Genomic DNA, 25,617 nt, shown 5'->3' on the forward strand with positions numbered 1-25,617 from the left:
CAGAAGGATCATGTTATGTACTACTTTTTATAATCAGGGCAAAAAAATGTAGCTGCCCTTACAACAGCAAGATGCCTTTCACCTGTATGAAAAGTATGGTCACTGGTGCATGCGGCATCCCAGATTGCGAGAGGGATGTCCCACTGCCAGTTTAGGCCTGACATTCCCTGAGGGGTACTGGATTGTGAGAGGGCACAGGCTGGGCAGAGGGACTCCCCCAACCCCTTTGCACAAATTTTGTGCACCAGGCCTCTAATACAATTATAATATACTAGAGGCCCAGTGCATGAAATTCATGCACGGGGGAGTGGGCAGTCCCTCAGACAGGCCTATGCCACGCCCCCGGGGACCACATGTGGCTAGTGAATCTGGGTGAGAAGTTAATTCTGTGTTTTGGTGTCCTAGCTCTCCAGGGGCCAGGGCTGGGCAAAATGAGAATCCCTGCTCTGAGAGTTCAGGTCTATGGGGAGCACACTGACCCCTGGTGGAGCACACGAGTGGTGCCTGTGGCAGGGACTCTCTCAGACCAAATGCTGGTCAGAGTCCAGGGTGGCTGGTGGGGTTGGAGAGCCCCCTGATGCGGACACTCCACCACGCCCCCAGGGCCCACACGTGGCAAGTGAGGAGCTAAGCCCCTCGCCCTCCGCGCCGGCCTCCACCATGCCCCCAGGGCCCGGGCCCCTCCCGGCGAAGAGCGAAGGCCATCAAGTGGTCATCCCCCGAGGGGCCCCAGACTGCGAGAGTGCACAGGCCGGGCTGAGGGACCTACCCAAGTGCACAAATGTTTGTGCACCGGGCCTCTAGTATTTATATAACTGTAATAATGTTTATAGTTACTTAGGCTAAGTATTAGATACATTTATTTCTGAAGTCACAATTACTCTTTGGCTATCCTTAATATTATATCACTAGAGGCCCGATGCATGAAATTCCTGCAAGAGTAGGCCTTCCTTCCCCCGGCTGCCAGCACCAGCTTCCCTCTGGCACCTGGAACCCGAGCTTCCCTCTGGCTGCCGGCAGGCACCCGGGAACCGGGCTTCCCTCGCACCCCCGGCTTTGTCCAGAAAGACATCTGGAAGGACGTCCAGTCTAATTAGCATATTATGCTTTTATTAGTATAGATTATATGCCTGTAGAGATTTATCAAACTCAATGGACATTGGGAGGTAAGTCTCAAACTTTCTCTCATGAATTATCACCCAGTCCCAAGACTTCCCTGTAAGGTAGAGGATAGATGAAGTGTTTTAATGTACACCCATTTCAGTGAAGCCTTATAGCTAGGCTAGAGGCAATTCTCAGTGCTGCCTATAGCAATATTGTCCATCCTGCCGGCTAAGGCCTGACTGCAGGAAATATGTGGTGTGATGAGAGACAGCAACTGTATTTCCTTAGGCACTGTCAGGGAACCTTGCTAGCAAAGGCAAAACCATATTTCTTAGGACAAACCTATAGCACACCATCTTCTCATGTATGGTTTTAAGGATTCAAAAATTTTCTTAGGATTTCAGTACATATTATAAAATGTTTCCTTTGAGAAGTCCGGTTTGAATAAATGGATTTCTCTTCTGTCATTTACTAGCTGCATGAAAGAAGGTGATTTGAATGCCATGTGCTTTTGTGCTTTACTTTCTTCTTATGTAAAATATGTGAAATGATACCTGCATTATAAGTCAAAATGTGAAAATTGCTCAGGATGTTGTGTGACACATAGTAAAATATTTAATTATAGTTAGTTATTGGTATAAACACAACTATGTATTGATATAAAATGCATGTATTTATTTTTGTTATACATAGTGATTATATATATATATATATATATATATATATATATATATAAACTTGTATATATATACTATAATATATACCATCACAATGCATATTTCTCTATCAATCTATTATCCATATTTCTATAAATAATAGAAGTAACTAATAAATGAGATACATAGTTTGTGACAGTGTAAGACAATTTAATACAACCTGTTGAGTCAAATGTCTGTTTATAGAAGTTTTCAGAGTGCAGTAGAAAAATATAGTATAGTACAGAATATAAGAACAGAATAGTTTCAGTAATCGGGTTTAAGAACATCCAACAGTTTGCTGAACAATTTTATATGATTGGAGTCCAAAAGTAGAACCACAATTTCTGATAAAAATTAGAGAAGCCAAGACGAGGCATAGCCTAAGAGGGAGTGAAATACAAGGCAGGTTGCCAGGTAATGGACTAAAGCATAGATCATGAAAAAAATCCTGCTGGGTACCAATCTGAAGTTCCAATATTAGATTGCACTTAATGCATTTGGAGTATAAACAGAAGTCTGCAAGCTTAAGTTTCAGTCAGTAAACTAAAAAACTGTGAATTTCTTAAATGCCCATCTAATTCCAAGAATGACTGTTGGATCTGCAGAGGAAATGAGGAAATGAACTGTGGGGTAAACATTTTGAGACTCTATCTGTAGGGGCAAACATCTACCCAAGGAATTGAGAAGGAAATTTAGCCAGCTGACTGAATTGGACTGCCTGTGAGAAGAAAAATCTTCCAGAAATTAATGATTTTCCATGAGAATTATTTGAACTGTAAATGCAATTAACTTACCTCTTTTATATGTATTTGTAATTTATTAAAGATATAGCTGTAAAGTAATTCAGATTTCTTCCACAAAAAAAACAACAAATGAGAGCCTCTTTTATATTAACACATTGTTTGCGGGTAGTTTTTATTGCGTGCTAACAGGTGGCGCGGGCCATTTTTTGCTAATTTTTTGTGCAAATGGCAACGTTCAGTAAATTACGATAACTTTAGTTTACGTATTTATACGTTACCCGCATTCTACCGCTAGTTTGTAAAAAACGTATTAATACATGTCCTGCGCTCTACTACCAGTCAACGCTACCAGTCAACGTAAAACGTATAAATATGTTTCCTGCATACAATGTGTTAAACTAGAGGCCCAAAGCACAAAATTCGTGCAAGAGTAGGCCTTCCTTCTCCCGGCTGCTGGCACCGGCTTCCCTCTGGCACCCGGGACCCAGGCTTCCCTCAAAGCCCTAGCTTTGTCCAGAAGGTCATCCGGAAGGACATCTGGTCTAATTAGCATATTACACTTTTATTATTATAGATGTCAGGGTCAGTGCCATTAAATCAAATCCTAAACTTAGTATCAAAATGTACTTAACTATTGTATCTAATATTTATGGAATAGCTTTAAATGTCTGTCTGGGGTAACATGGTGTTCTTTGCAAATAGCACTCAACATAGGAAGTAGGATTTAGCAAAATAACTTCTATTTCTGTCTTCTTTATGCAACTCAATTATTACCAGGATGTGATGCATTTTGAAACAAGTAATTTGTACGTTTTACTGAAAAATACTTTTGAAGTTATAAAATGGCAAAACACTTTTAACAAGATTGTAAACTTCATATCTAAAACACATTTTCAATTAACTGTTTTATTAAGAACCCATGAGCGTTGAATTAGGATAATAACAATTATGTATATTTGATTCGAGGAATTATAAGTACTGGAAATGCTGGGCCCTATTTTCTAGTCTTCTGTGGAGACTGCAAGGGGGGCTTTAAAAATATGGAAAAACTTTTCCACTCCCTTCGTCCCAGGGTTCTGTCTCTACCAGAGTGACTCACTGTATGGAGCTATTAACTAAATGTGCAGAATAAACATTTGTCACATATCTCTGAAATCAAAGTGGATGCTGAGTGAATATTAAATTAACATCGCATACACAGTATCTTTGTGTATGAGTCATAGGCATGAGAAAATAGGTCATGTAAGAGTTTTTAAAATTTTATATCCCAGCATTGCAGGGCTAATGTAAGAATGCCTATAAACATACATTTGTAGGATATTTGAGCCACCAATAGTAGAATATATCTTTTCTCCAAAAATAACTTAGATAAGTATTTCAAACTTAAGGAAGTTACATCACAGGTATCAAAATATAGTGGGAAACAGAAAGGTTTGGCATCAAATAATTTGAAATAAATCTGCCTTTTAAAAACAATATAATATGTGATAGTGTATTTAAATCTTAGTTCATTTCCCCATTAAATGGGAAAGAGTAATTCCACTGCACATACTGTTATAAGTGTTATAATTATGATGTAATGCAGTTTTGGAGACTTCACACAAGCACTGGCCAATGGCAGGTGAGATGACATTTCTAATCCCGTGGCTGCAAATAGCCAATTCTGGGCTTTGCTGAGCCTGAGAATCCGAGGGCAGGATTTTGCTAATTTCAAGCTGCAGAGCAACTCCACTGCTGCAAGAGTTTAAATCGCTTGGATGAATTACATGAGCATTTGATTTCTACTCCTTAGATCAGAGAGAGAGAGACAGAGAGAGACAGGAGAAAAGCGAACATTCCCCCTATCTCGTTAGCAAAGAGTTGGTAGATCTTTGGTATAGTGCCTCTGGAAGAGACTGTGATCTGGTCTGAAGAGATTATGTGAAAATTACAAAACTGCATTATAACTACTTTGTAATTATACGTTTCAGGACTGAATAGTGAGTGGAGCTTGTGCTATCATTAGCTGAGGAGGGCCTTGCTCGCTATGCATATTGCAGCACGCTCCAACAGTTTCTGTTTTTACTGTTTGCTGAATTGTACCAAGTCCAAGGAGTGGCTACATCAAAGGGATTTATGTGTATCATCACCCACTGGGATTTTGATATTTGTTAGAAAAACATCACATAAGGTAAATCATATCTAAGGCTAGCAGGACAAAGGCAGGATCTGTGTACGGTGACAACGATGTTCCAATGTTACATTTGCATATGATTTAATTGTTCCAGGATGGAACTAAATTCTGATTAAAAAGTAAACAATATAAGTTCATATTTGAATGATTTGATCTGAATTTACATTAAACAATACAAATTAATTATTTTTCAAGATAAAATAATTTTACAATTTATGGACAAAAGGATTAAATGAATGAAATTACACGTAAGCTTACTTATAATGGACATTAATGCTTACTATCAATATAAGTAATCTGATTCTTTAAAAATTGTCCAGTAATTGTGGAAAGGAAACGAAGGGTTACAGAAAAATAAACCCAGCTATGGACTTAATTTTTAGTGAAGATAATGAACAAATATGTATATAATTACCAGATACACATTATCTTTATGTGTTTTTTTTTTATACCAAGAGGCAGAATTTTATTTATCAATGGCTATGTAGCAAACTACCCCAAATTTAGTGACTTAACACAATGACATTATTTCTTTCAATTCTGTGGGTTGCCTGAATGGTCTCCTGCTGGTCTTGCCTAAGCAGACTCTTGCATCTGTTCTCTAGGGGCTGGGCTGGGGTTGCTGGATTTGGTGGGATGGCTGGACTTTTCTCTACACAGTCTTTCATTCTGGTCTTTTGCATAGGCTGGGTCTCAGGTTCCAAAAATGTGAGAACAGAAGCTACAAGGTCTCCTTAAAATGGATCTCAGAAGCCTCACTACATTATAATTGCTCCTGCCAAGCAAGTTGCATGGTCAGGTGAGAGATTGGGAAAATATGTTTCACTTCTTTCTTTTTTTTTTGGATAGCAAAGGTGGAAATTTATTGAAGAACAAGTACAGACTACCACGTGGGGAGGGGGAAAAAGGGCCCTATGCTTTACTTCTTAATAAAAGTAATACCAACTATTTTGTGGTCATATTTAATCTAACACAGGAATTTTATAATCAGACTAGAGTCCAAATTCGTGCACTTGGGGTGGGGGAGGTCCCTCAAACTGGCCTGTCACAGTCCGGGAACCTTTGGGGGATGTCTGGCAATTGGACATCCTTAGTGCTGCCTTGGAGGTGGGAGAGGCTCCCACTACCACCACTGCTCTCGACAGCCACGAGCCCAGCTTCTGGCTGAGCAGTGCTTCCCCTTTGGGAGTGCACTGACCACCGGGGGCAGCTACGTCAATCAGCATCTGCCCCCTGCTGGTAAGTGCGCATCATAGCGACCGGTTGTTCTGCCGTTCGGTTGATTTGCATATTAGCCTTTTTTCATATAGATTTATTTTAAAAAATAATAAAGCCAATGTTCTGTATTGCCATGTGTTGTCTTGCATCACTTATTTGTTGACCTGTCCTATCATTTCCACATCAGTCTGACTCTGAAGACTGATGATCAAGCTAAAGTTTCTCACATGATTGGCAACTAATATCTGTTACTGAACTGTGAAAGCAATGAAGGAGATGCTGTCAACTGTCAATGAGCCAAATGCAATGGAGAGGAAAAATGACAAACGCTGTGCTACTTAAAAGCATGAGTAGCACCTCAGGAAAAAACTGACTGAGCTCCATCACTCCAGAGCTGATATATGTCACGTTCCCTTGTGTTATGTTTCAACTACCTAGAAAATTATATAATATACAAATATATATATATATATATATATATATATATATATATATAGACTATTCTTATTACACAGCAATATTTTTATGTATGTACATTAGATGAACTCTTGTACATGTTTAAAATGAGATACATATGAGATTGTTATTACAGTATTGTTTTTAGAAAGTAAATGTTTGAAAATCAATCAACTGACAAAGGTAAATTAAACCATGACTGCAACTTATCTAACACCTGTGTGTTGTTTCACCTGATTTTACTGCATCCCATACATGCTCTCGAACATATGGCTGAATTGCCACTAAAAAGCTAATACTGAAGCACATTTTCCTTCTGCCACTACTTGGTCAGAGTCCATCTACTTTTGGAAGGCTGAAGAAAATTGATTGCCACATATTGAAGGCACAACAAAGTGTAGGGCTACTTCTCTTTGAGAGTACTTTTACCAAGAATTCTGAGGTGTAAAACAATGAACGAATAACCAGGTACATAGTACACTCTCTTTCCATCTAGAAGTTATATACTAAATAGATTCTGAAAATAGAACATGGAAGCCCGTGGTTCCCCATTCAAAATAAAGGTTAGTATTGAATGAGCTTTCCAGAGTAAGGGGCTTGTTACTGTACTCTGAGTCCAATTTACAGCATCACCTCTAACATCCTTTTTGTGAACGTAAAACTCATAGAAACAGAGTGTATTGATGTTTACCAGGGTCTGGGATTGAGGGAAATGGAGATTGAGAAGTTGGTCAAAGGACACAAACTTTCAGTTATAAGATAAACTTAGACAACGCTATACGTCAATTGTTTCTCAATAAAGCTGCAAAAATTCTTCTTAGGAATAAGAACAGAATGTTGGGAAAGAGAAAATTGTCACTATTTCTGGAGAGAATATTCCAAATGAAAACTACTAAACAAAATTACATTATACAAAAAAGTACCCTTAAACATCCAATATATCTGATTTTCTCCAAAGTTTTGAGTTTTATTGTTATCCTTAGACAATGCAACCTAGTCATTCTTGATCTATAATTACTGCAGTACAAAATTAGCATTACATTGCAGTTAGACTAATCTGAGTTAAAATTCCATATTCATAATTTGTGTATAAAAAGAATTTATTATTTTTTCCTAATAACCCATTTCTTAATTTATAAAATGGATAAAACAACATAATGTGTAAAGTTATTTATAGGATCAAAATAAAGTACTTAAGAATCCATTGTACATTGCTGGGTATATAGGGAATGGTTGCAAGCTTCCCAAAATATTCACATTTTTTCTTCTGGCAATATAACCATTACTTTATTTAAAATACTTATGCAGCTATTGCAAAGCCATTATTACCTACTGGAAAAAATGTTGATTGCAGAGATGTATTTCTGGGTTATAGGCAGGAGATTAATTTTGAGCAATTTATTTATTTTTCATAGACCAATTTCTGTATATATCTATACACACACACACACATACTAGTATATGCATATGATGACTGTTTTCTTTGTTTAATGGTAATTTTTTAAGTATGTTTTTATTGATTTCAGAGAGGAAGGGAGATGGAAAGAGAGATAGAAACATCAATGTGAAAGGGAAACATCCATCAATTGATCAGCTGCAGCCTACATGTCCCCTATTGGGGATTGAGCCCGCAGCCAGGGCATGTCCCTGACTGGGAATTGAACCAATGACCTCCTGACACATGGAATGATACTCAACCAACTGGATCCACACTGGTAGGGCTGTTTAATGGTAAATTTGAAGATCAAAATATATGTAAATAAAAATACTCCAGAAAATATAAAATTATATTAAATCCATTAAAATATTCTTTATTGAAGTGACCTCATTGCTATCTATAGATATAATCACTCATATTCAATATTCAAGAATGATTTATGCTGAAACATAAAAGTGCAAGTAATAAAATAGATCTCACTCTTCAAAGAGCAAATAGAAAGGCACCAAACCTTACTGAGATTGAATAAATTATATAGTATCTTTAAGCTTCAGTTTTTAATAATATTTATTTTTTATAGTTTTGATTTTTTTTTCCTTTTTGCTTGTGTGGGGAATGTAGTTAAAAGACAGAGAGACTATTAAAAATCTTATTCTTTGAAAGTTTGTTGACATCAAACAAGAGTTCTGTTCGATATAAGTGAGCATGAATGTGTTAGTGGGTAGTAGAAGTAAGAGGAGAGAAGATTTGACAGCCAGATGCTATGAAGAAGGGAAGAACAGGATGTATTTATGATCTATTGATTGATAGATCCTCCATTCCCCCAACTGGTGGGTGGAATAACAGCAATCATGATGTAACCTGCAGCCTGGAAATACCTCAGTGCCTAATCACTTACCTTATATGGTCTATACATTAAGCCACCAATCAGCACCTGCCAAATACCCTAAGCCCTTGTCCCTAAGTACCTGAGTGCCTAACTATGTACCCTATATGGACCATACAGTAAGCCACCAATCAACACTCGCCAGTACCCTAAGCTCCCATTCTTTCCCATTCCTCCCCTCAAAAGGAGTGCTCACCTTTGCACAGGTTGCTGCTCTCCCCTTGCGAGAGAAGCCCGGCAGGTCTTTCTCCTAATAAAGCCTATAATCCTGGTTTTTGGCTCCCAAATGCTCTTTTATTGATATCTAGAATATGCTGTTACTATGTGGCTTAAGAAAGCTGGACAATATGAGAGCATTTTGATATGTGGTCTTATCGAAAAAATACTGAAACTTAAAACAGTTTACATATTCAGGGTAAAAGTTTAACTGTTAATGTCTAATTTAAGGCAAGTTTAATTCATCTAAGAAGGACTATTTTGGTGCTTAGCAATTAGAAATTGTGTTCTTCATTGCTCTCTCCAGAGAGCAAGGAAACAATTTCTACCTTCTCTATTTTTTTAATAGGAATTCACACTTAGTAAAATCGGGTCTTCTTTTTTCCCAAAGTAGAATTTGCTCATAGAAGAAAATAACTTATAAAAATCATAGCAGAGCTTTATAATCCATTCTATTTAGTCAAATTGAAGTTTCATGTTTGCTGGATTATAATGGTAATTGTAGAAATATGGCTATAAAGTTTATTATCATCTCTTTTACAGGCTTTTCAAGTCTCTATTTCAAGCAGGCATTGTTTTCTTCTAATTTGAATTTAAGATGAGATGCTGACTAGTTAGACATCCACAAGAAGCCCTTTCTCAAACCCAGCTCTTCTGGGCAGTTCTTTTACGCAAGACATTGGTTAGAGTTCAATGTGGTCCATCAATTTGAACTAATGTCCTGCTCTCTAGATTTCAAGTTTTGTCTGCTATCATCAATGGAATCTTCAGCAAAGAATTTTAAAATGAATAGTACCCAACTTAAAAAAGTTCATTGGTAAGGTTTACCCTACCAACTACTTCATTCTACTCTACATAATTTTTATTGTTTTAATAACACCTTTCCTCACATCTCACACATAGTAGCAAATTTTAAAGTCTAATCAAGATAAAACCAAGGGTTTTATCTCTGTATTGTATCTAAAGAAATATTTTTTTTCACATAGGGAAATAAAAAGCAATTTTAAAGCGCTGGTAAAATAAATTTTAAAAAGTACATTCCCAGGAAAATACTGAACTTAGGGCTTTAAAGGGAAACTCCTACAGAAAGTGTAATTATGGAATGCTAATGAGAATGTGCATTTTCCTCTCTTAAAAGTAATTTTGCAATATAATTGGTTAGGTTAACATCTGAGGTATCCTTTTTATTCTTCTTTGTATTGGAATTAGCTAGTAATTATCATTCATTTGGAAGAAACATTTAGGTCATCTACTTAGCATTCACACTTCTAGTATCACTGAGGTGTGAATGCTAAGGATTAAAATCTTCACATGAAGGAGAAGCTCATTATTCAGGTTATAAGGTGTTTTCACATGGTCGTTTATATTTGATATAAAAATCCAAACCCTTTTAGTGTTTTATTCCAGCTAGTTTATGACATCACAGTTATATTACAGACTTTCAGTGCTCAACAATATCTGTTGTTTTTTCCTCTACTTCTGGGCAAAGTGAAATAATTTACTTCTGATCCCTTCACAATTAGGCAAAACCAATGGCATATTTCATGCCAATTATAATTGAAAATTACTAATAATTTGAAATAATTAAATGTATAAAGTTATATACATGTTGAACAACTCTAGAGAAGGAAACTATTAAATCTATATTTACTTACCTGAAACTTGTATAATTTTGTTAACCAGTGTCACCACAATAAATTCAATAAGAATAAAAAATAAAGAAAATCAGGAGATCTTAAAATAAATATTAAACTATGTGAAGGGGCATCCTCAGTAATGGAGCAAAATTAAAATGAGATATTAAGAATAGTCATGGATATGGGATAGTGAGAAAGGAAGAATAACCTAATTTTTTGAAACAACATAAATACAGTAGGGTTATGGTGGAATAAGCGTCTATTGTTTGCGGTAGAGCTGAACAACCAGGTAGGCTCTGTGTGTGAGGGAAGAATGCAGAACAATGGTAGGCTAAAATGATCAAAGGTATGCAGTATGTACAGATGATAAAATCACTTTGGGAGAATTTTGTTTCAGTCAAAGTAATTTTGGCTTGTTTTTTAGGCAACAGGCACAAGAGGTAGGAGGTTGATTATTTTACATTATTGATATTTTCATCAATGCCTGTGAAACAGAAATCATGTTAGTCAAATATTTAAATTTTATTCTGAGTATAGAAAGACACTTCAAATATTGGGAGAGATTATGGATACTTGAAAGTCATCACTGACCCCATATTAAAAGTTATAGGTTATTTAGTTCACATGAGGTGTCCAGATTGGGACAAGAAACAAATATTCCGAGTGTTTGAAATGCCCAAGGGCAAATTATATGTTTACTTAAAAGGTGATATAAGAAATATAGAGTGATGACTTAAGAGAAAATATCAGAGAATTACAAGGGATAATAATTATAATGATAATAATAATCTCTAAATACTGTTTAAGAAATGAAGCAAGGCAATATCACTTCTTCAAGAATTTCCATTCATTCTTTTCAACTGTATCTAATTTTTTTTTTTTTGGGGGGGGGGGATATTATGGATTTTACTTTATTTTACCATGGATTTGTGGTGTCATTGTGTTAAAATTAAAGAAAAGAATGTTCATATTCATTATATATTCTATTAAGTAAAATGACATATGTACAAATATACACATATTTAATTAGATAACTGAAGAAAATCTTGAAAATTTTAGTGCCAATGAGAAGTAATATGGTATGGTTGAAGTAATATTTGATATTTGTTGAATATTTGTCAGTGATGTATCTATTTTTATGTATTTACTAGAGGCTTGGTGCACAAAAATTTGTGCAATCGGGGCGGGGGGTCCTTCAGCCCGGCCTGTGCCTTCTCACAGTCTGGGACCTCTCAGGGGATGACCACCTGCTGGTTTAGGCCTGCTCCCCAGGGGATTGGGCCTAAGCTGGCAATCAGACATCCCTCTGGCAGCCTGGGAGCCCTCAGGGGATGTTCACTTGCCAGCGCGGAGCAGACCTAAGCTGCAGTTGGACATCCTTAGCGCTGCTGAGGAGGCAGGAGAGGCTCCCACCACCACTGCTGTACTGGCAGCCATTAGCCTGGCTTGTGGCTGAGCAGAGATCCCCCTGTGGGCACGCACTGACCACCAGGGGCCAGCTCCTGGATTGAGCGTCTGCCCCCTGCTGGTCAGTGTGTGTCATAGTGACCAGTCATTCCCAGTGGTTCTGCTGTTAGGGTCAATTTGCATATTACCCTTTTACTATATAGGATAGAGGCCTGGTGCATGGGTGGGGGCTGGCTGGTTTGCCCTGAAGGGTATCCCAGATCAGGGTGTGGTTCCCGCTGGGGTGCCTGGCCAGCCTAGGTGAGGGACTGATGGCTGTTTGCAGCTGGTCACACCCCCTTCAGGGTTGGGGTCCCCACTGGGGTGCCTGGCGTGCCTGGGTGAGGGGCTGATGGCTCTTTGCAGGCTGGCAACACCTCCTTTAGGGTGGGGGGTCCCCACTGGGGTGCCTGGCCAGTCCATGTGAGGGGCTGAGGGCCATTTTCAGGCTGTCCAAGTCCCCCCGGTGATGGAAGCTCCCAGCCTCTCCTTTTTTATTTTTTTTTTATTTTGGGATTTATTTACCTTCTATAATTAAAACTTTGTAACTTTGAGAGGATCTCAGAGCCGGCCAGGGCAGGCAGTAGGGAAAGCCCCCTGCTCGCTCCAGCTCCATGGCCACAGTCAGCTGGAAGCAGGTATCTGGGGTTTATTTACCTTCTATAATTGAAACTTTGTTGCTTTGAGTGGAGCTTAGAGCTGGCTGCGGCAGGCAGGAAGTTGGCTTCCTCCATCATTGGGGCAACCAAGCTTTCTGCTTGCTCCAGCTCTGTGGCTGCTAGTCGCCATCTTGGTTGGGTTAATTTGCATATAGTCGCTCTGATTGGCTGGTGGGCATGGCTTAAGGCATAGCAAAGGTATGGTCAATTTGCATGTTTGTCTTTTATTGGTGTAGATGATGTTATTTTAGAATATCCATTTTAAAAAAAATGATCTTTGTACATTAGTTTTAAAGTCATTCAGTACTGATCAGCACACATTATTAAGCCAGACCATGAATAAGTTTCTTAGATTTCACTGTTTACAATTTGTATGGTACATAATTAAAAAGCAGATGTCTAATCATTAACCAAAAGGAGCTACTCACCCTGCTGCATCAGAACAGGAGCTTCCACTTACAGAATGAAATAAAGGCTTTGAAGGAACAATAGTAGTCTGTACAATGATATGAGATAACCCTCCAAGTATTAATCTGTGCAATGATACTTTAATTTGAACAAAGTGCAACATATTCAAGTATCTTAAAAAAGTAGAAAAAATAAAACTAGGTTTCAAAAACTGCTGTCTATATTTTTAGAGTAATTTCAAAGTAGCCAGGCATTTAGAAAATTCAGTAAAATGTTAAACACTTAAAAAAATTTAAAGTAGAGATGAGACAACAGAAGAAACAATGTTATTTCTGAAACTATCATTGACAACCAGAAATAAAAATTCCCATAGAAGGCAGGTTTTGTTTAATAATAATGGCCTTAGCAAAGAGCAGTTTTTATTAAAATTAGCAAGTTATCAATATTTCATTCCCAAGTGATTCATATTCGGAATAAAAGAATTGCCTATGTGAAAAGTTTACTTTCAATTATAGACAGTTCTTACAAATTAATTGATAATGCCTAACAAAATCAGCATATGTGCTCTATTTTCTTTATTCGCTAAAAAAATGAGGTATTTATATGTTTGTGCCTATATTTGTAAGAGGTATTAATTATTAAAAATACTAAGTTAGTGATATTTTTTTAAATTTTAAATTATGTTTAGAACAACATAATGATACATAAAATCATTATAATATTTAGTCATATATTTTAGCATGTTCATCACAACTATTGTTTCAGTTTCTCATTTGGCCTAATAATCAAACAGAATCTGGAATTAACTTGTGCGTGAATGAGCATTCTCCAAAGTCCTATGTTATAGATATATAGAAAAATACATAACTTAAAATATTAGAAAGAACAGCCTTGGCCAGGTTCTCAAATGTTTAGAGCATCGTCACCAAAGTTGCGAGTTCGATCCCCAGTCAGGGCACATGCAAGTTAACGAAGTTGTGACAGAGATAAAGGAACACTTTGTTTAGTGCCAGAGATTGTGCAGTGGCTCCTCCTCACTACCACTGGAAAGCTGTGTGAGGTGCTTGCTCACACCTGTTTGGGTCTCTGTAGCACATTTCTGTTCTTAGTCCATCCCTGAACAAATGATGTACTTTGAACATGTTAGTGTATTCCATAATAGATGTTTGTTTTCTGTTTGATTTTAAACAGAGAAAATAAAATGGGTTACAGTTCAAAAAATAAAATAAAATATTAGAAAGAATAATTAAAATATTTTTCTTAAGAACAATCTGCTTCTAGAACATTTTAAAACAAAAATATGTATGAAGATTAAAACAGAGTAATACTGATGTGTTGTTTCCACTAAGAAAAATAAAACTATGTCCAGCAGCTGTGGTTAGACTCCTGCTCAGGGCACCTGCCTGGCATTGCAGACCTGGGTCCCAGCCAGGGGGTGTGCAAGATGTTGGTTTTCCTCTCTCATGGATTTCTCTCTCTCTCTTTCTAACAAATCAATAAAAACATTAGGAATCTGTTTTAGATATTTAATAAACTACTTTCTTCTTACAAAAATTGCCCTCGAATGAAATATAATAAATATTTTCTGGTAAGTGTGATAATTTTTTGACATTTCTAATTTGTTTTAGAAATATTGACTATGAAGTAAAACCCACTTGGGATTGTCTTCTTATAAATGTTGGAAATTTTGATTTTTCTATGTATTATCTATAGTAATGATATCCAATTAGTTTAATAAAATGGCAAACAAAAATAATTATTTTCCAACATACTGATATCAGCTTGTGGGAATTTGGGATTTCATGTAAGAAACTTGGCTATATCTCAAAATACACTTATTTGTTCAATGCCTGTATTTATATATGCAAAGCAGAATCAGATTTGTTAACCTCTACCCCCATGAGAAACAAATTTATCAACAAAAGTGCAATAATTGTCTACAGTTACTTTTTTTCATCCTTACAGTTTTAAGTCATAATACTATTTCCAAAGTTACTTAAATCACTTACTTTTTACTTATACTTCCTTCAGAGGAGTTATGTGATGTATGTATAATAAAGTTAATTCATTTGTCACAGTCTGCATCCCATCCTGAGATTCACCAAAATTATGGTTAAATTTTTGAAGAGTACACATACAGTAAAGTTCAATCTTTGTATAGTCTGTGGGTTTTAATGAATGTATAGAAGTAGAAGTATGCATACACTGCCCTAGAACAATACAAAAGAGTCCCCTCACTCTAAAATTTCCCCTGTGCATTGCCTTTATCATTAAGCTACCCACTGTCTAATAACCACTGGCAAACACTGATCTGTTTTCCATCTCTATAATTTTCCCTTTTCCAGAATGACATAAGAATCAAACCTAGTATCCCCAAATCCTATCCTCCCTAGCCAAGAGTAAATGTTTTTCACTTCTCCTCCCAAACAGAAGGTAAATAGCTTAAATTACCCTACTCAGGAAGAAAGATAATGGAAATGCAATTAGTGCCATTTGTGCCAACCACAGGCAAGGACAGATGAAGTCAGGGGAATAAATCTCATTTTGGCATATCAGCATAAAGCTGATAAATATTCTATTGAGATCCTCCCCTAAGACTTCATCTAAAACACTCATATGTGTAATATAATAAACAAAATAAACTAGCAAAAAAAAATAGACACAGAATCAGAAAACAAAGTGACAGCTCTCAGAGGGGAGGGGAGTTGCAGGGCTGGATAAGAAAAATGAAAGAATGAAGCAAAAAACAACAACAACAACAACAACAAAACCCTATAAAACAAAGAAAACCTCATAGGCATAGACAACAGCATAGTGATTACCAAAGGGGAAGGGGTGTGGGGAGAGGTAGAAGATGGTATAGAGGGTATAAATGGTGATAGAAGGAGACTTGACTTGGGGTTGTGAACACACAATACAATATACAGATAATGCATTATAGAATTGTACACCTGAAACCTATATAATTTTATTAACCAATTGTTGGAAGCCGATCCACCCTGGCTGCTTGAGGCAGTCCCTGCAGGGATGTTTCAAGGGACCTGGCATATATGGCATATTATTCTTAATATGTTTGCTCCCCTCTTAACAGCTATGTGTTTTAAACAGGACCACCTCCCTGAGAAAGGTTGTTTCCCCAGAGGGATGGTTGGTCGCTTTGACCTTTGCTTGGAGTGACCTTCTTCAGTTACTTCCTTGTAGCTTCGTGGAGCAATGGAGTAACCTTTGAATGGAGATGGGAAGCCCCCTGGCCTTTTGTATAGAATGGATAGGATTGGCACCAAATAGTATAAATACAGATGTTAGATGACAATAAAAAAAAAAGGAGAACCTGGCTATGATGATCGCCTGAACACTGCCTCCGTGTCATTCATTCTTCGTCGACTCCGTCCACACCTTTGGGAAACTCTGGACCCGCTGGGGCTGGACCCCAGCAACCAATGTCATCTCAATAAATTAAATAAATAAAAAATAATGAAGAAGGACCCAGTGTGCTCTCCCTTTAGTGAGCATGCCCATGCCTTTCCAGCCCTCTTCTTCCCTTTAGGCCTGTTACCTTTATTTTTTTCTAAGCTACAAAGTCCCTTCTTTTGCTTCTCTAACTTGTTTCCTTAGTCCCTCGGCCTGACCTGCGGGGATCATGCCGAAACCTGCTCTCCAACATCCCTCTAGGGGTCTCGGATTGTGAGAGGGCACAGGCCAGGCCGAGGGACCCCACAAGTGCATGATCGTGATGGCAAGGGACTGCTGGAGGGCTTCAGAGCATGCCTGGCCCATCTCGCCCAGTCCTGATCAGACAGACCTCAGCAGCAAGCTAACCTACAGGTTGGAGCGTCTGCCCCCTGGTGGTCAGTGCGCATCATAGTGACTGGTCAAGTGAACCATCGGACACTTAGCATATTAGGCTTTTTTATATAGGATTTAGAATTGTTTATGTTTTAAGGGATATTTGGCATTCCTATTTTCTTGAAATTAGTTTATAGTCTTGCCTTCATGTTTAGGTTGCTACAATCTAGTGCAACTTGTTTTTTTGTTGTGTTTTTATGTTGATTGATTTACACATCTGTAATAAAAAACCGTTTTCATAATTTTTAGAGTGATTCCTATGTTGTCTGAAATGTTATCAAAAGTCCATCAATATTATTCCATATCGGCACCTCTTCTTGTTGCTCTGTGTTATTATTCCCGAAATTGTATTGACTTCCCATCTGAAGATAATAAAAGCTGTTCTGCAATTGGGTAAGAATTTTCACTCTAAAATTGTGATGCAAAATCAACTCCCTAAAGAAAATTAAAAAATAAGAAAATAGGTGGAAGACAAGAAATCGTATGTGGCTCAAGGGAACAAAAAAATCTGTTTAACTTTTGAACTGATACTTGGCTGTTATAAGATCACATTCAGTAATTTTTGACAGTTTTGTTCTTCATGGTATTACTTTAAAATGATATATATATATATATATATATATATATTTATATAAAACTATTAAAATGCTATATATATTTATACAATGCTATATATATATTAAACTATTAAAAAGAGTTGGATTTTGTTAATCCATAGATAAGTCTTCGTGTGTGTGTGTATGTGTGTATTTTTTCTTTTACCAGTTCATTCTCTTTCAAAAGGATAAAGTACATATCTTATTTTCTACATGTATGGCAATGTTTGCAAGAGACTCATATTTTGAAACTGTTGAAAGTCCTTTGTCTCTAAACTATGTAACACAGACCTACATATCTGGTTACCTTTGTTATTTGAACTTAAGTTATTTGAACTTAAATTGCTTTCTCAATACTCTTATTTTTATTTATTTATACTTTTACTATAGGTATAAAAAATGTTTCACATATGTATTTGACATTTGACTACTGTCCAAAGAATACCCTGATTCTGCATCCTTTCCACTTGGAATTCATGCCAGAATTAGTGAGTTTTCCAAGATCTTACAACTTTCTTAATTGTAACCTCTACATATATTAAGCATATGATATGTTAATGGAAATGAGACTGGTGATCTTAACTCTTGTTTCTGAGAAGTCTGCAGTCTGTAACTTAGTTTACTGTTATATATGCTAAATTGATAGTTAACTGTTGTCAGAACACAGGCAAGAAAGTGTGCTGCTGAGATATATACAAAATGAAGCCATTAAAATGTACTAAACCATAATCAGTCATTACAATGGAAATTTTTAGTACTTCAAACTGATGCAATTAGTATAATTGTACTGGAAAATATATACTGGAGATATGTTAAGCTTTGACTCAGTGCCAAGTTCTGTTTCTTAGTGAAGCATACTTTGTTCTCAGGATATCCCGAGACTGTTAAGCAACATCTTATAAGAAAAACAAAATAAAACACTAGTGTTTATTGTGGATCTCTAAAGAAATTGTAAAAAGTGAAGAATGGATCCCAGGATCTTTAGAAACTGTACTTTGCTGAGTCATCAAAATCGTTTGTTTTATCTGACTACAAAGAGAACAAGAATTAAAGCAAATTTACTTAATTAAATTTTATACTTCAAATTTACTTATTAAAATTACCATTCAATCTAACAATTTTTTTCAATAACATAATTTTTAACAAAAACATTTTTTCTTTTTTTAAAAAAATATATTTTATTGATTTTTTACAGAGAGGAAGAGAGAGGGATAGAGAGTTAGAAACATTGATGAGAGAGAAACATCAATCAGCTGCCTCTTGCACACCTCCTACTGGGGATGTGCCTGCAACCAAGGTACATGCCCCTGACCGGAATCGAACCTGGGACCTTTCAGTCTGCAGGCTGATGCTCTATCCACTGAGCCAAACCGGTTAGGGCTACAAGAACATTTCTAAAGCATAATTCAAATATACATTGCTTATGAAAGTTATATAGAAAGTTCATTTTATTATTGGATTATTATTAATTCAGTAAATTATATTTGTTTATAAAGAAAAACGTTTTTCAATTAAGTCTAACTTTAAAGACATTATATATATACATATATATGTATATCTATATACTACTTATTATATAATTAGTATTATATATATTCAATATATTTAGAGCATTGTTGTTCAAATATTTAGGTGGCTTTTCTTACTTTCCTCACTTAATTATAAGATGTAATATAGATAATGGTATAAGTAATGTCTTATAATATTATAATTTTTATTATTAAACTTTTGAGAGTTCTTTATTACTAATTAATTTATGTATCTGGTAGACTTCATCTAGTTCCCAAATTCAATATCTTGAATATTTTCAATACGATATAATTTTTTATGATAACAATTATACATATAATGCAGGCTACCTGAGAAAACAGAACTTACTAAAAAAAACATATTCCCTTAGTTAAATTATCAATAATAGGCTATGGTATAGTTTTTAAAAATATCCTTTTTAGGCAAAAAATAATTAAAACCATTTTAAAAGAAAAAAATTGGAATTGGATTTTAGTGTCTACATTTTAGAAATTCTGATATGTGAAATTCCTATTTAAAAAAAATACTGAATTAACTAAATGATCATAAGATAATTTACAATTAAACTCTTCTATGTTTTCATTCATTTTTAAATTGTTTTACCTGTGTCATCCACAGAAAAAAAAGTCTGGCCCCTTAGCTATGTTATATTGCACAGTTTTTATCATAATAAAATTTACCACTCTAACCTTAGCTGGTTTGGCTCAGTGGATGAAGCATCGACTGACCCTGTAGACTGAAGGGTCCTGAGTTCGATTCTGGTCCAGGGCACATGCCTGGGTTGTGGGCTTGATCCACAGTAGGGGGTGTGTAAGAGGCAACTGATCAATGATTCTCATCATTGATGTTTCTATCTCTCTCTCTCCCTCTCCCTTCCTCTCTGAAATCAATCAAAATATATTTGGAAAAAATATTTTAAAATTTACCATTTTAGGTCAATAAAATAATTTTCATACTCTTTTCAATAATACTATTTATTTCAAATATATAATAAAGTATTAACAAATATCTCTTAACGTATTATAAATATGTTATAATATGCATACTTTCCTTTTATGCATCATTGTTAAGGACATTTAAATTCAGAAATAATTGAATGATATTAATATATGCCTGTAGAAAATATACATTATAATGATTATAAAAAGAAATATATAGTTTCAGATGTGGTAATTGTGTTTGTTTCTTTTGCTTTACCTCTAATTTAACATTGGTCCCGTATACACATAATTGGACTATAATTGTTATGACACAAAATATTAATTAGAACTTGCATATTCTTTTCTTCTTGATTAGATAATTCACTTTCTAATATAATAATTATAATGTTATAATAAACATCTGTGAAACTATCACACAAATGAAAAAGATAACTGAGAGTAATAAATCTGCCTAAATGCTTCTCTTCTACCTCTTTCCTACTCTTCCCCATAAAAGCCTACATGATTCAAAATTGTGTGCTTATTATTTCTTTTATGTATGTACATATACAACTTTGATTGTGTTTAAATATATTATTAAGCTTTATTTTCCCCACAACAAAAGTTTTATATGTATATGCTAATATGCATATCCTAATTATATATATTTTGCATTATATATGCTATATATAATTAAATATGGTAATATATACTCTCTGTACACTAATTTTTACCCAATATTATGCTAAATGTCTATCTATGTTTGATACAGCTATCACTTTTTTGTTTTCAGTTGATCAGCAGCCTAGCCAGGTTCTAGCCAGGTTCTCTAGCCAGGTTCCGTCCTTTTTTTTTTTTTTAATTTCTTTATTGGTTAAGGTATTACAAATGTGTCCTCATCCCCCCATTAATCCCCAACCTCCCACCCCCACTCATGTTCTCATCTCCCTGTCGTGCATGTCCATTGGTTTGGCTTATATGCATGCATACAAGTCCTTTGGTTGATCTCTTCCCCTTACCCCCTCCCTCCCCTACTTTCTCTCTGGGGATTGATAGTCTGATCACTGTTTCTCTGTCTTTGGATCTCTCCCTGTTCATCAGTCTATGTAGTTCTCTATATTCCACAAATGAGTGAGATCATGTGGTATTTATCTTTCTCTGACTGGCTTATTTCACTTAGCATAATGCTCTCCAGTTCCATCCATGATGTTGCAAATGGCAAGAGTTCCTTCTTTTTTACCGCAGGATAGTATTCCACTGTGTAGATGTACCACTGTTTTTTAATCCACTCATCTGTTGATGGGAACTTAGGCTGTTTCCAAATCTTAGCTATGGTGAATTGTGCTGCTAAGAACATATGGGTGCATATATCCTTTCTGATTGATGTTTCTGGTTTCTTGGGATATATTCCTAGAAGTAGGATCGCTGGGTCAAATGGGAGTTCCATTTTTAGTTTTTTGAGGAAACTCGATACTGTTCTCCACAGTGGCTGCACCAGTCTGCATTCCCACCAGCAGTGCACGAGGGTTCCTTTTTGGCCGCACCCTCTCCAGCACTTGTTTGTTGATTTATTGGTGAAAGCCATTCTGACAGGTGTGAGATAATACCGCATTGTCGTTTTGATTTGCATCTCTCGTATAATTAGTGACTTTGAGCATGTTTTCATATGCCTTTTGGCTTTCTGCATGTTCTCTTTCGTAAAGTGTCTATCTAGGTCCATTGCCCATTTTTTGATTTGATTGTTTATCTTCCTATTGTTAAGTTGTATGAGTTCCCTGTAAATGTTGGAGATTAAACCCTTATCGGTGATATCGTTGGCAAATATGATCTCCCATGCAGTGGGCCTTCCCATGTTGTTTTGTTGATGGTTTCCTTTGCTGTGCAAAAGCTTTTAATTTTGATGTAGTCCCATTTGTTTATTTTCTCTTTAGTTTCCATTGCCCTAGGAGCAGTATCAGAGAAGAAATTCCTTCAGCATACGTTTGTGATTTCACTGCCTGTGAATTCCTGTAGTATTTTTATGGTTTCCAGTCTTACATTTAAGTCTTTTATCCATTTTGAGTTTATTTTTGTGAATGGTGTGAATTGGTGGTCTAGTTTCATCTTTTTGCATGTATCTGTCCAATTTTCCAAACACAGTTGAAGAGACTGTCTTGACTCCATTGTATGCTCTTGCCTCCTTTGTCGAATATTAATTGGGCATAGTGGTTTGGGTCGATTTCTGGGTTCTCTATTCTATTCCATTGATCTATATGTCTGTTCTTGTGCCAGTAACATGCTGTTTTAAGAACAGTGGCTTTGTAATACAGCTTGATATCTGGTATTGAGATTCCACCTACTTTGTTCTTCTTTTTCAGGATTGCTGCAGCTATTTGAGGTCTTTTTTTATTCCAGATGAATTTTTGGAGCATTCTTTCTAGATCTGTGAAATATGCCGTTGGTAATTTAATGGGGATTGCATTGAATCTATAGATTGCTTTGGGTAGTATGGACATTTTAATGATGTTGATTCTACCAATCCATGAACACAGTATGTTCTTCCATCTGTTTATGTCTTCCTCTATCTCTTTTTTCAGTGTCCTGTAGTTTTTCGCGTATAAGTCTTTTACCACCTTAGTTAAATTTATTCCTAGGTATCTTAATTTTTTTGGTGCGATGGTAAATGGGATTTCTTTTTTAGTTTCACTTTCTGTAAGTTCACTATTGGTGTAAAGAAATGCCATAGATTTCTTGGTATTAATTTTGTATCCTGCTACATTGCCAAATTCATTTATTAAGTCTAATAATTTTTTGATGGAGTCTTTAGGGTTCTCTATGTACAGTATCATGTCATCTACAAATAAGGACAGTTTTACTTCTTCTTTTCCAATTTGGATGCCTTTTATATCTTCTTGTCTGATTGCAACGGCTAGTAATTCCAGTACTATGAACAGGAGTGGTGAGAGGGGGCATCCCTGTCTTGTTCCTGTTCTTAGGGGGAATGGTTTTACTTTTTGCCCATTGATAATGATGTTGGCTGTGGGTTTGTCATATATGGCTTTAATTATGTTGAGGTATGATCCTTATATTCCTACCTTGCTGAGAGTTTTTATCAAGAAAGAGTGTTGGGCCCTAACCGGTTTGGCTCAGTGGATAGAGCGTCGGTCTACAGACAGAAAGGTCCCGGGTTCGATTCCGGTCAAGGGCATGTACCTTCGTTGCGGGCACATCCCCAGTAGGGGATATGCAGGAGGCAGCTGGTCGATGTTTCTCTCTCATCAATGTTTCTAACTCTCTATCCCTCTCCCTTCCTCTCTGTAAAAAATCAATAAAATATATTAAAAAAAAACGAAAGGGTGTTGGATTTTGTCAAATGCTTTTTCTGCATCAATTTATATGGCTATGGGGCTTTTATCTCTCAATTTGTTTATGTGATGTATTACGTTTATTGATTTGCGGATATTGTACCATCCTTGCATCCCTGGGATAAATCCTACTTGGTCATGTTGTATGATCTTTCTGATGTACTGCTGGATCCAATTTGCTAGGATTTTGTTGAGGATTTTGTCATCTATGTTCATGAGATATATTGGCCTGTAATTCTCTTTCATTGTGCTGTCTTTACCTGGTTTTGGTATTAGGGTGATGCTGGCTTCATAGAATGAGCTTGGAAGTGTTCCTTCCTCTTGAATTTTTTGGAATAGTCTGAGGAGTATAGGTTTTAGTTCTTCCTTGAATGTTTGGTAAAACTTCCCTGTGAAGCTGTCTGGCCCTGGGCTTTTGTTTGCTGGAAGCTTTTTGATTACTGCTTCAATTTCTTCCATAGTTATTGGCCTATTGAGATTTTTAGATTCTTCCTGATTAAGTTTTGGAAGGTTGTATTTTTCTAGGAATATGTCCATTTCCTCTAGTTTGTCTAGTTTGTTGGAGTGGAGTAGTTCATAGTATTTTTTTTTAACAATCCTCTGTATTTCTGTGGGGTCTGTTGTTATTTCTCATCTTTCATTTCTGATTTTGTTTATTTGGGCCCTCTCTCTTTGTTTCTTGGTGAACCTGCCTAGAGGTTCATCAATCTTGTTTATCCTTTCAAAGAACCAGCTCTTGGTTTTGTTGATCTTTTGTATTGTGTTTTTAGTCTCTATGTTGTTTATCTCTGCTCTGATCTTTATTATTTCTTTCCTTCTGCTTACACTGGGCTTTTCTTGTTGCTCTCTTTCTAACTCTTTGAGTTGTAGGGTTAGGTAATTTATTATCATTGTTTCTTGTTTCTTGCAGTAGGCTTTTAGAGCTATGAACTTCCCTCTCAAGACTGCTTTCGCTATATCCCACAGGTTTTAGATTGTTGTGTTTTCATTGTCGTTTGTTGCCATGATGTTTTTTATTTCTTCTTTGATCTCTCTGGTAACCCAGTCATTGTTTAATAGCATGCTATTTAGTCTCCATGCATTTGATTTTTTTGGCTTGTTTTTATTGTAGTTGATTTCCAGTTTTATGCCATTGTGATCTGAGAAGATGCTTGATATGATTTTTTTTTTCTTGAATTTGAAGAGACTTTGCCTGTGACGCAATATATGGTCTATCTTTGAAAATGACCCATGTGCACCTGAGAAGAATGTATATTCTGTGGCTTTGGGATGAAATGTTCTGAAGATGTCAATTAATTCCATCTGATCTAGTGAGTCATTTAGGATTGCTGTTTCTTTGTTGATTTTTTGTTTAGAGGATTTGTCCAATGGTGATTGTGGGGTGTTAAAGTCCCCTACTATGATTGTATTGCTGTCAATATCTCCCTTGATCCCCTCCAGAAGTTTTATTTAGTATTTGTGTGCTCCTATATTGGGTGCATATATGTTTACCAGAATTATTTCTTCTTGTTGGATTGCTCCCATTAGTATTATGAAGTGGCCTTCTTGATCTCTTTTTATGTCCTTCACTTTGAGATCTAATTTGTCAGATATAAGTATTGCTACCCCAGCTTTTTTTTCATTTCCATTTGCCTGAAAAACCTTTTTCCATCCCTTCACCATCAGTCTGTGTGTGTCTTTTCTTCTGAATTGGGTTTCCTGTAGACAGCAGGTATATGGGTCATGTTTTCTTATCCACTCAGTTACCCTATGTCTTTTGATTGGGGCATTTAATCCATTTACATTTAAAGTTATTATTGATAGATACTTGTTTGTTGCCATTTTATTCTTTACCCCTGTGTTCCTTCTTCGTTTTCTATTTTTTCTTTTTACAGCATACGCTTTAGCGTTTCTTGCATTGCTGGTTTGGTAGTAATAAACTCCCGTAGTCCTTTTTTGTCTGTGAAGCTCTTGATTTCACCCTCAATTTTGATTGATAGCCTTGCTGGGTACAGTATTCTTGGATTCAGACCCTTCCTTTGCATCACTTTGTATATTTCATTTCATTCCCTTCTTGCCTGATGTGTTTCTGTTGAGAAATCCGTCGCTAATCTGATGGGGGATCCTTTGTAAGTAACTTTCTTTCTCTCTCTGGCCGCTTTTAAAATTCTTGCTTTGTGGTTGGTGTTTGCCAATTTAATTATAATGTGTCTTGACATCGGTCTTTTGGGGTTCATTTTGTTTGGGACTCTGAGCTTCTTGGATTTGTGTGAGTTTTTTCTTCCCTATATCAGGGAAGTTTTCTGTCATTATTTTTTCA

The sequence above is a fragment of the Myotis nattereri genome (assembly GCF_964212035.1).
Source record: "Myotis nattereri genome assembly, chromosome: 2".
NCBI classification, from domain to species: Eukaryota; Metazoa; Chordata; class Mammalia; order Chiroptera; family Vespertilionidae; genus Myotis; species Myotis nattereri.